Source organism: Arachis duranensis, chromosome 9, assembly GCF_000817695.3.
Source record: "Arachis duranensis cultivar V14167 chromosome 9, aradu.V14167.gnm2.J7QH, whole genome shotgun sequence".
In the NCBI taxonomy this organism is placed as follows: Eukaryota; Viridiplantae; Streptophyta; class Magnoliopsida; order Fabales; family Fabaceae; genus Arachis; species Arachis duranensis.
The window spans coordinates 112,442,573-112,453,489 of record NC_029780.3 but is presented as its reverse complement, the minus strand read 5'-3'; the positions used below and the strand labels follow the sequence as shown (position 1 = coordinate 112,453,489).

Genomic DNA, 10,917 nt, shown 5'->3' with positions numbered 1-10,917 from the left:
AAGTCCATCTAAAGAAGTAAATATACTTCTCATGTAGTAAATAAATAAAAATCACACATGGTTTACCAAAAACAAAAAGATCTAAGGGACTGTTTCCATTTGTAGAAGCCATTGAATCACATAGTAATGAACTAATGATTGTCTAATCAACCTATAAGGGAAAAGAGAAAATAAAAAGACAGGCTTATTTGGAATTAGAAATCAAATAGAAAAGGTATTTTCAACATAACACATCAAAGAGAATAAAAGATAATTATGAGGATGTTCACAATGTGTGATGATTCGTGTTTAGAACATTGCAGTATGGTGGTAAATCAGATACATTGTTGGCCAATGGCCATTGTCCCCTCTTTTGTTTTGATTCTGCTTGTCTTCTTTTTTCGGTCGGGCTGTAAATAATGTTGTCTACTAAGATTCTGCCAATCGCTAAATGCTAATCCACAACTCGTTTGGGCCACTCCTCTTCCCGTATACAGGATTCTGTAGTTCACATGGCCCAATTAAGTTGAGCTAGCTCATATTTCTAATACCAAACATATAGATAAAGAAACTCTCAATCACAACACGAGGGGAAAAAAAAAAGCAAAAAAGGATAACAACTGTTTCAAATGGACATTGAGTTAGTCACCAAAGGACATTGAGTTCTGACCAAAAACATAGATAACGAGCAATAAGTTGTAAAAAAAAAAAAAGTTGAGTTGTTCTAGTCATTAGTTCGCTTGAATAAACGTCAGAAATTCGAATTCTATCTTGTGTATGCAAAAATCTATTAGCCAACGATAAATCTTTAATGACGAATTAGTTCTTAACCTACCAGACTGGAGAATAGTATAGGAAACAAAAAAATTATGAAAAAAATTATAAAAACAAATGATACCAAAAACAAAAGAGTTGCAAAAACAAATAAACAATTTCAATTATAAAGTAATTAACTCATTTGTTCGCTTAAATAGCTATCAAATATTTGAATTATGTCTTCTGTATATAACAATCTAATTTCAAGCAACATATCTTTAAATGAAATCTAAATTTGTTGCAGCATATTAATATGTCCTATTGAGGAGGAATAGAACCTACCTTCACTCATTTCTTTTTATTCTTTATCCTCCTTTACATGACAAAGGCATGGAAGGTAAGCAGAGGAGGGTGGCTAGGTGAAATAAACGGTAAGGACCAATGAATCAGAGTAATTATTGGCAACTAGAACATACCGGATAGTGGATAGATATTAATATATTATAGAAGTAAACCAAAATCATGATCCTTGATGGAGTTAAAAATGCATTTAGACACAGACAGCTCCTAAAACCAATCAACTTGGCCTAAGCTTAGAAAAATAAGAACAAGTGGACGGCAAAGAGGGGACACCACCATAACTCCAATATTTGACTTTTCCATTTATTTTTATTTTTATGCATGCGTGGCAACCGGCAACCGGCAACGGCTAAGGGAGCAAGGTTAAGGGAATGAAATCGTGACAATTGCCAATATCAAGAGTTTCACAATGGAATATATGTACAATGTGTATAATGAGAGTTTAGAAATGTTCGATTCAATAGGATATTTAAATGTTTATGATTTTTGGTACCCGTATGATTATTCTAGACAATATGGACGTATTAGTTTGAGAAATTAGTAATATTTTATCTTAGATGTTCATTTTTTAACTTATATTAAACTAAATAAATAATCTATTATACACACTATATAAATATTCTATTAACTTCCTAACAGGATTCTATTTATTACAACAAATAATATTTAAAATTAGTGACCTGACTTTGCATTATTATATGATCTTCAAACTCTATTCTGTTTCAATAATGAACAAATGAATGACGCTTGCGCGAATTGGATTGGCGGGTAAGTCAGTAAGTTCATGAAATCTTTTTATATTTAAGATGTATGTTAAAATAGTAGGGCAAACGATGTTAATTTGATATTGAACTTCCACTAATTCCACAAGATATCGCATCGCAGGCTGATTTTATAAACACCACTTTATTAATCAATTAATAATCAGTATTAGCGTGGAATTTTGATCCTCCAAAATGAAAGTCACTACTAGCAATAAAAAGAATTTGACTATGGATATAAACCCTTATCACTAATTAAGTAATTATTCTTATTATTAGAGTATATATCAAATAAATCTTAAAAAATTTCGCATAAGATATTTTTGTTTAAAAAAAAACTTATCACATTAAAAATTTTAAAATTTATAAAAATAAATATATAAGTCTTTCTATTATATTTTTTAAAAATATTTATTTAAATAAAACGACGAATCTAACTAAGATAAATATTTATATATCTTATTTTATGAATTTTAGAGATTTTAATATAATAAAAAAATTTTAAAGACAAAAATATTTGATGCAAAATACCTATTTGACTATATACTATTGTTATTATTCTACATTTTATCATATAGTCTTAAAGGTGACATTTATGCATATACAAACACTTGGTCCCATTACGAAAAAAAGAGTTATGAACTTTCTGCAATTATATTTCTTTGGTTGGACCCGTTTTGCTAAAGACTAAAAAGAGTGATACGTAGACGCTGAGTGATTATCCACCATAGAATTAAGTTGATAGATCTGAATATTATCACCTACTTTTTTTAATTAATTAAACAAGAAATCACTTCCTTAAGTATTGAAAATTTCGGTAAGACTTAATATATCAAGATTAAATTAGATATATTAGTGTATAATGTACGCACATCGACCTAGTCCTATCCATTAATATATGATTAAATTAAGTTATATTAACTGAATTTTAATATCTTTACAAAATAATACTATGTTTCTAATTTTTCAATTGCTTTGGCAGAATTCATCAACAGTTAGATTAGATGTAATATTCTGTTTAATTAACATGAACAATTAACCGCGGGTCATTCTACATATACTAAAACTATTAAAATAAACTATTGCCCTTAGCTTGACCATCGGCAATAATTCGTGCAAATATACCTTTGCAAGCATGTGATGAAAGTCATACAAAATTGTCCATGACAGCTTTTTATTGTAAAGATCGTAAACATTGAAGAAGACGTTGGTAATTCGTATGATTGAGTTGAAGGGTAATCAATCAATAGAATGCTACTCAACAGTTAAGATCATTAAGGAGTCATTATTCCGGATGGTCTAAATTTTAAATTTTATTTTAGAGAATAAATATAATTTTTTATTATTTATTTTATAAATAGAACTAAAAAAAATATGAGAAAAAAATATTTAAAAATAAAAAATTATATTTTATCTTCTGAAATAAAAATTTAAAATTTAGAAAATCTAAATTCAATGTAATTTTTATTTAACAAAAACTCTCAATTTAAACTTAATCAATGTGTAATAATTGATAAATAATTAGCTAGTCATTTGAATAGAATAAAATATTAGAATATAAAGGTATACATACGTGTGATATATAAATTATTTTTATGCATTGTTCGTGTTCTAAGCGAGTTCACGATTTGTAGAGGTGAAGACTGGAAATTTTAACTTCGTCAAGTGCATAACCAAGCCGGGAGGACAACCTGCAACACATTTCAATGCTAAAGTCAGTAAAGTATTAGATAATGAACGCTTTTTTTCATGTGTTTATTTGTTAGTTGCTTCTCCTTTTTAACTATTTTGTTAGAGAATAAATTAGAATCAATATTAGATCAATTAGTATCATTTATATTTATATAGCATATCTGTGTGTTAATTATAGGATTATATACTTTTATTACTTTGATTTTTCTAGCACCTATATATACTCTTTGTACATTGTACTTTTTCATAACCTGAATAATATACTCTTTTAGATTACTCTCTTGTTTCTAACATGGTATCAAGAGCATAGGTTTTTTTCCATGTAAATTCGTTTATAGCCCCATTTGTTTCTTCTCCTCCAACTGTGTTCTTCAGCCTCGTTTTTCAATCCTTTCTTGACGCTTTGGTTCGTCACAGCCATTCCCACCGTGTTCGTCTCATCATCGTGATTCCAACGCATCCAGATTCACCGTCATCCGTCGCCGCACGCACCGCTGCAAGACGCTGCCGTGACTAGTATTCTTCTCCTTCCAGATTCATCCTGCGCCATCAGATTGGGCTCTATGATCAACAGCCCAATGCTCTCCACGTGTCACCCCCTTTGCTCTGCGCTGACTCTACAGCCCGCGCCTGGACCCAACCCGGTCCGACAGTTGACCCGCATTCCAGCTCACTCGCCAGTGTGTCCTTCCCCTCCACTTAGACGTCGCCACGTGGCATCCATCTGCTGACGTGGATGTTGACGTGGCGCTGACGTGGCAGATAGTGAGCTCTTTCTGATTCTGCACTCCGATTTCTCATTTTCTACTTCGAAATTGCAGTTTTCTCTCCTCTCTTTGATCTTTGTGTCTACTATTATGGAAAAGTCAGAAGTTTTTATTATCACAGACAAAAAGGGTAAATCCTGTCGAAAACGTAACCATTCCGAGCACCTCTTCTCCGACTGTCCTTCTGTTGAATGTCGCACATGCCACCAAAAAGGTTACATTAGCTACCATTGCTTATAGCTATTCTACCATTATTGCAAGCTCTCAGGACATTTGATTACTACCTGTCCTACTCGCCCACCACGTCCTGATAAATTCAAGTATCATTTTCGTTCCAACTTCTCCAAGATTGTGCATGCTTTTGCTGTTGCTGCTACTACTGAATCTACCACCTCTGCTCCTCTCAACTCATCTCCTGTCTCTCTATCTAATATTGCGTCTCTTCTTCAGCATCTTCTCTCCCTTTCTGGTAATACCCCTGTTGCTTTTTCGACTCCTCCAGGTAATTCTAAATGGTATTTTGACTCGAGTTGCTTTAATCACTTGTCTCCATTGTGTATTCTTTTCTCGTCTCTGTCTACCACTACAAATGCACCTTCTGTCAATACTGCTAATGGTTCTCTCTTGCACGCAACACATAAGGGCTCTATCTCCCAGTCAACTCTTAATCTTCTTGATACTTATTATATTTTCAAATTAAAATTTAATCTTATTTCTGTTGGTCAACTTATTGATCTGGGTTTTGATGTCATTTTTTTCATTTCTGATCGTGTACAGAATCGTTGGATGGGACAAATAATCGGGATTGGACATAAGGTTTGAAGGTTGTTTGAACTCGAGAATCTTCATATTTCTCTTGTGCCAAATCTCTGTGCTGCTTCTTCTCTATCTACCCTTCAGTTATGGCATTAACGCCTTGCCCCACAGCTCCTTAGAAAAATTGCATCCTCTTATGTCTTAGAGTGTTTTGGGTTATATTCCTAATGAATCTTTTGATTGTATTTCTTGTCAAACTGCCAAACAACCTGCATTATCTTTTCACAATAATTTTTCTCTTGCTTGCTCTTCTTTTGATCTCATTCACTTTGATGTTTGGGTCCCCGCTCTCGCCGCTTCTAGGAGGAGCTCGATACTTTGTCATTTTCATTGAGAATTATTCACGTTTTACTTGGGTTTATTTGATGACTAATCGCCATGAATTACCTCAGATTTATATTAAATTTGCTATTATGATTAGAACTCAGTTTTCCAAGGTTATTAAGGTTTTTTGACGCGATAATTCTATGGAATACCGTGATTCTAAATTTTAACCTTTCTTGCAGAACATGGTACTTTGTCTGAGTTTTCTTGTCCTAGTTCGTCTCAATAAAATGGACAAGCTGAACGCAAACACCGTCACATTCTTGACTTTGTTCGTGCAATGCTTCTTCCTTCTTCGTGTCCTGAGCTTACTTGGGGTGAAGCTGTTCTTACAATTGTTTATGTTATCAATAGACTTTCTTCTTCTGTTCTTGGTAACGTTACTCCCTTTGAGCGTCTTTATCATACCTTTCCAGATTACAGTTCTCTTCGAGTTTTCGGTTGTGTCTATTTTGTTCTTCTTTAGCCTCATGAACATAGTAAACTTGAACCTCGGGCTCGTATGTGTTGTTTCCTTAGTTATGGCACTGAACACAAGGGTTATCATTGTTGGGATCCTCTTTCTAACCGTATTTGTATATCTCATCATATTGTCTTCTAGGAGCATCACACGTTTTCTCGGTTCTCCTCTGATGAGTTTGGAAAACTCTAATTTAATTTGGATGATGAACAAATATTATTAAAATAATTAATTACAAAATTATTAATTTGATCTTAATTCATACTTGTTTAATTAATAATTTTATTGTGCAGATTTTGTGTTGGGCCGAAAATAAAGAAAATCTACAGCAAGCCCATTTTGATTAAAAATTATTTAGCATTCATATGGTTTTAATCATTGTGGCTAAATTGGTTTGGGCCAGACTTAAATGTGCAAGCCCAAATCTAGTGTTGGTGTATAACCAACTTGCTTGGTCCGAAATTAAAAGGAAATGGGGCACAATATCGTTTTATTCACTTAACAAAAGAAACCCATTCCTTTGATTATATGCTGCATGTTTCAACGGATATCACCTTTATTCCTTGATGGAATCCAAATTTTATTAAATGGAGTTATTGCAGACCTTGGAACAATGAGAGAGAAATTGATTTGATGGGAATCATTATGATTAATGCTGTACGCTACTCAAAGCAAGGGAAGTAAAAGCAACCCTTCAATATGTTACATTTCATTTAATTGCTTTTACTTTAACTTCACAATTCTCTCTCATCTCTTTCTCTCTTCTCTTTCGGTCATGTCATAGCAACCATGGAAGCTACATTAAGCTACACTCACCGAAAAGAAGAAGCTGCATGCATCAAGACCATCAAGTTAATGATGGTAAGAAAAAGAAAACCAAAAGTATGCAGTGGCTGAGATAATCACCAAATGTAGTAAGATTTGGTGAGGTAATCTCGGATCCTTCATACTCAAAAAGAAAGAAGAAGATTCGGCCAGCAAGAAAGAGATTCTTGGAGGCATGGCTTGTCTCTGATTCTGCTCAACCACCACAGGAAGTAGCTAGAGTGGCGAAGTGATGGAAGAGGCAGAGATTGGAGCAGATGAAGCCATCATCATCATGAAGCATTAAGGGCCAGAAATCCATCTTGGAGAGGAAGCCAAGGATGGAGCACTCGGATTGATGAAGAGTGATGACCAAGGAAGGACTAGAGGTATTTGCATGTTGGTTTTTTGCATGAGTTTCCTCTTCTCTCTCTGTGGCCGAACCAGTTTTGTTTTGAAGGAAAAGAAGCTAAGCTCGGTTTTGTGTTTCAACTGTGAAGGCTTCACTTCTCTATAAAATGGGTGAACAGTCATGGTTTGATTCAAGGAAAGAAAGTGAGTGTGCAAGGCACAGAAGTCTCATAGCTACCTAAGCTTACAAATTTTCTTCTCCTTCAATGTATTCTGTTTTGTAATTTTTCTGTTTAATTTTGTCATGTCTTGAGTCTCATGGAAAAAGGCAAACAGTGAGGTTTGTATGAAAAAGCCATAGAGCGAAAAAAGGCAGAGAGTGCAAAATTAAAAGAAAAGCCATAGATGTCTTAGAGTTCCTTTGTACATCTTTGTTGTGTTTCATGATTCTGTGGGAATCCCCTTGTAAGTTGGGTTAGCACTTTACAATTTGTAATCTGGATGATTATAGTGAAATTCCATCATTGTTGTGATGGAGACTGGATGTAGGTTGCATTGCACTTAGCAGCTGAACCAGGATATATCTAGGTGTAATCTTCTCTCTCTACTTCTTCATTTCTGTTTCTGCTGCACTGGAGCTAAAATAAAAAATGTCTCGTGCCAAGTGACGAGACAAAAGTAAAAAGTCTCGTAGCTAGGGACGAGACAAAAACAGAAAAGTCTCCTCAAAGATCAGAAAGTGTAATCAAGCAAAAAGGGGCTAAGATTCAACCCCCCTTCTCTTAGCCACTGAAACCATCAATTGGTATCAGAGCTTGGTCTCAAAGAGATCAAGCTTTGCAGCTTGGAGTAAAGATCCTTATGGCAGAAAACAGTGGCGCAAATGTGGTATCCTACAACCTTACAGAAGGACAGTCAAGCAACAGACCACCTCTGTTCACTGGGAAAAACTATACCTATTGGAATGAGAGAATGAAGATCTTTGTGCAAGCAGTAGACTACAGGCTTTGGAAGATCATCCTAGAAGGACCACAGTTTCCTACTAATACAAGTGCTGAAGGAGTAGTCACTCTTAAACCAGAAGCAAGCTGGACCGAAGAAGATAGGAAGAAAGTGGAGCTAAATGCCAAGGCCATAAATCTACTCAACTGTGCTATCAACTTCGAGGAGTACCGACGGGTATCACGATGCACAACAGCAAAGGAAATCTGGGACAAATTACAAATCACTCATGAAGGAACCACCATTGTAAAGAAGACTCGGATAGACATGTTAAACAGGGAAATGAAATGTTTACAATAAAGGAAGGAGAATCCATTGATGAACTGTTCAAACGGTTCAATACCATCACTGTTGGCTTGGATGCTATGGGAGTAACACATTCTAATTCTGTGCTTGTGAGAAGAGTGATGAGATGTCTCACTAAAGAGTGGAAAACAAAAGCTTTAATTATTTCTGAGAACAGTAATCTTGATTCCATGTCACCTTTTTTCACTAATCCCAATGTTGATCTTTCTCATAGTGATGATTCTATAGGTTCTATCTCGAGTCACCCTCTATAGCCTCCAGTTCTTCTGCCTTTTTCATCACCTGATGATTTCAGATCGGACAACGATCCTGCTCCTACCTTCATGCCTCCTCCTTCCACTTGTTCTTCTATGGTAAGAAATTCACCTCCTCATCTTCTTTATTATCATTGTTTTTGTACTATTATTCATCAACATGAACCTAAGTCATTCAGAGAAGTCTTCACAAATTCAAATTGGCAACAAGTAATGCAGGAAGAAATACAGACACTTGAAAAAGTATACACTTAGGATTTGGTTAATCCTCTTTCTAATCAGAAAGTTGTGGAAAGTAGATGGGTATATAAGATCAAGACTCGCTCTGATGGTTCTATTGACTGTTATAAGACACAATTGGATGCTCAAGGTTGTATGCAAGAGTATGGAATTGACTATGAAGAGACTTTTGCTCTTGTTGTTTGTTTCACATCTGTTTGAGCTCTTCTTGCTATTGCTGCGGTAAAAAAATCGTCTCTTAGTCAGATGGACATGAAGAATTCATTTCTTAATGGAGATTTGAAAAAAAAAGTCTATATGAAACTCCTTCTAAGTTATCCTTGTCCTTCTAGCAAAGTTTGTCTCCTTCGCAAGACACTTTATGGTCTTAAGCAAGTTCCTTGCGAATGGTTTGACAAGTTCAGCACCACTATATGCAATATGGGTTTCACTTGCAGCCCTCATGAGAATGCTCTCTTTATTTATAAAGTGAACATGGAGTTGTTCTTCTGCTTTTATATGTTGATGACATGATCATTACTTTAGATGATGTTGATGGTATCTCTGATCTCAAAGCCTCCCTTCAACGTATTTTTGAGATAAAAGATCTTGGTTCTCTCAATTATTGTTTTGGTCTCGAGGTCATATCCACAGATGATGGTATATATCTCTCTCAAGCTAAGAATGCTTCGGATCTTCTTGCTCGAGCCGGTATAACAGATAATCGCACTGAGTCTACTCCTCTTGAGCCTAATGTTCGTTTTACTCCTATGCATGGCATTGTTTTGGATAATCATACTCTTTATCGACAGTTAGTTGGAGTACTAGTCTACTTAATTGTCACCCGACCAGACATTGCCTATCCGGTTTATGTTCTTAGCCAGTTCTTGTCAGCTCCTCGTACTACTCATTATGCGGCAGTTCTTCACTACGTCAAAGGCACCCTATTTAATGACCTTTATTTTTCTGTGCATTCATCTTTATCCCTTTAGGAGTACTCAGATGCTGATTGAGCTGGTGATCCCACTGATCGTCGTTCTACTGTTGGTTATTGTTTATTTCTTGGCAACTCTCACATTTTTTGGCGAGCTAAGAAGAAAACGTTCACTGCTTAATCAAACACGGAAGCTGAATACCGTGCTCTCGCTGACATCACTGCTGAGGTTGTCTCGATACGTTGGCTTCTCAAAGACTTGGGTGCACCGCAATCGTCCCCAACTGATGTTTTTTGTGACAACCGCAGTGCTATTCAGATTGCCCACAATGATGTGTTTCATGAACACACCAAACATATTGAGATTGATTGTCACTTTGTTTGGCAACACATCCTTATTGATGTTATTGATGTTGTTCGTCTCATCGCTGTTGGAACATTGGATCAGACTGCTGATATCTTCATGAAGACTCATCTTCCAACTCATTTTCAGACTCTGGTATCCAAACTCAAGATGGTATCTTTAGCTCCCACTTGAGTTTAAGGAGGGGGGATGGTAGAAAATAAATTAGAATCAATATTAGATCAATTAGTATCATTTATATTTATATAGCATATTTGTATATTAGGATTATTCTCTTGTTTCTAACATTTTCCTTCTGGAACTGCCTTTTTTTCGACATTTAGTGTTTATTGCAACATATTATTGCTGAGATTCGGGCAGTTACAAGTTTTAATGGCATAGCCATTGTGGTATCTTACAGTTATCCCATGAAATCGGCCATGACCTTAATCGCTTCATCGGTTACGTTCTTTTTTGTCTGGAACATGTATATATAATTTTTTTTGAGAATATATTACTAAAACTATATAGGATATTAATAAAATTAATTGATTTTATGTATATATAATATTTTCAATTTTGTATGGATAATTTATATTTATATATTATTAGTGTAAAAAAAATTACACAAAGGGGTAAACATAACATATTAACAATTATAATTGTTATGTTACCCATTAAAACTAAATTCATTTGTTATTTTGACCGGCGAGTAGTCAACTACTAATAATTCACAGAATCTGTATATATTAGCAGAAAAGAAAAAAAAAAGAAAGAAAGAAGATTCTG

The 10,917-nt window shown here is 34.8% G+C and overlaps 1 long non-coding RNA gene across 1 annotated transcript; it reads right to left on the bottom strand.

Moving 5' to 3' along the window:
• Positions 1–203: 203 nt before the first annotated feature.
• LOC107467287 (uncharacterized) lies at positions 204–1,251 on the bottom strand. Its single transcript, XR_001587846.3, has 2 exons — positions 1,078–1,251; positions 204–480 (listed from the first exon to the last, which is right to left on the bottom strand). It is a non-coding gene; the product is annotated as an uncharacterized LOC107467287 (long non-coding RNA).
• Between the last annotated feature and the right edge of the window lie 9,666 nt (positions 1,252–10,917).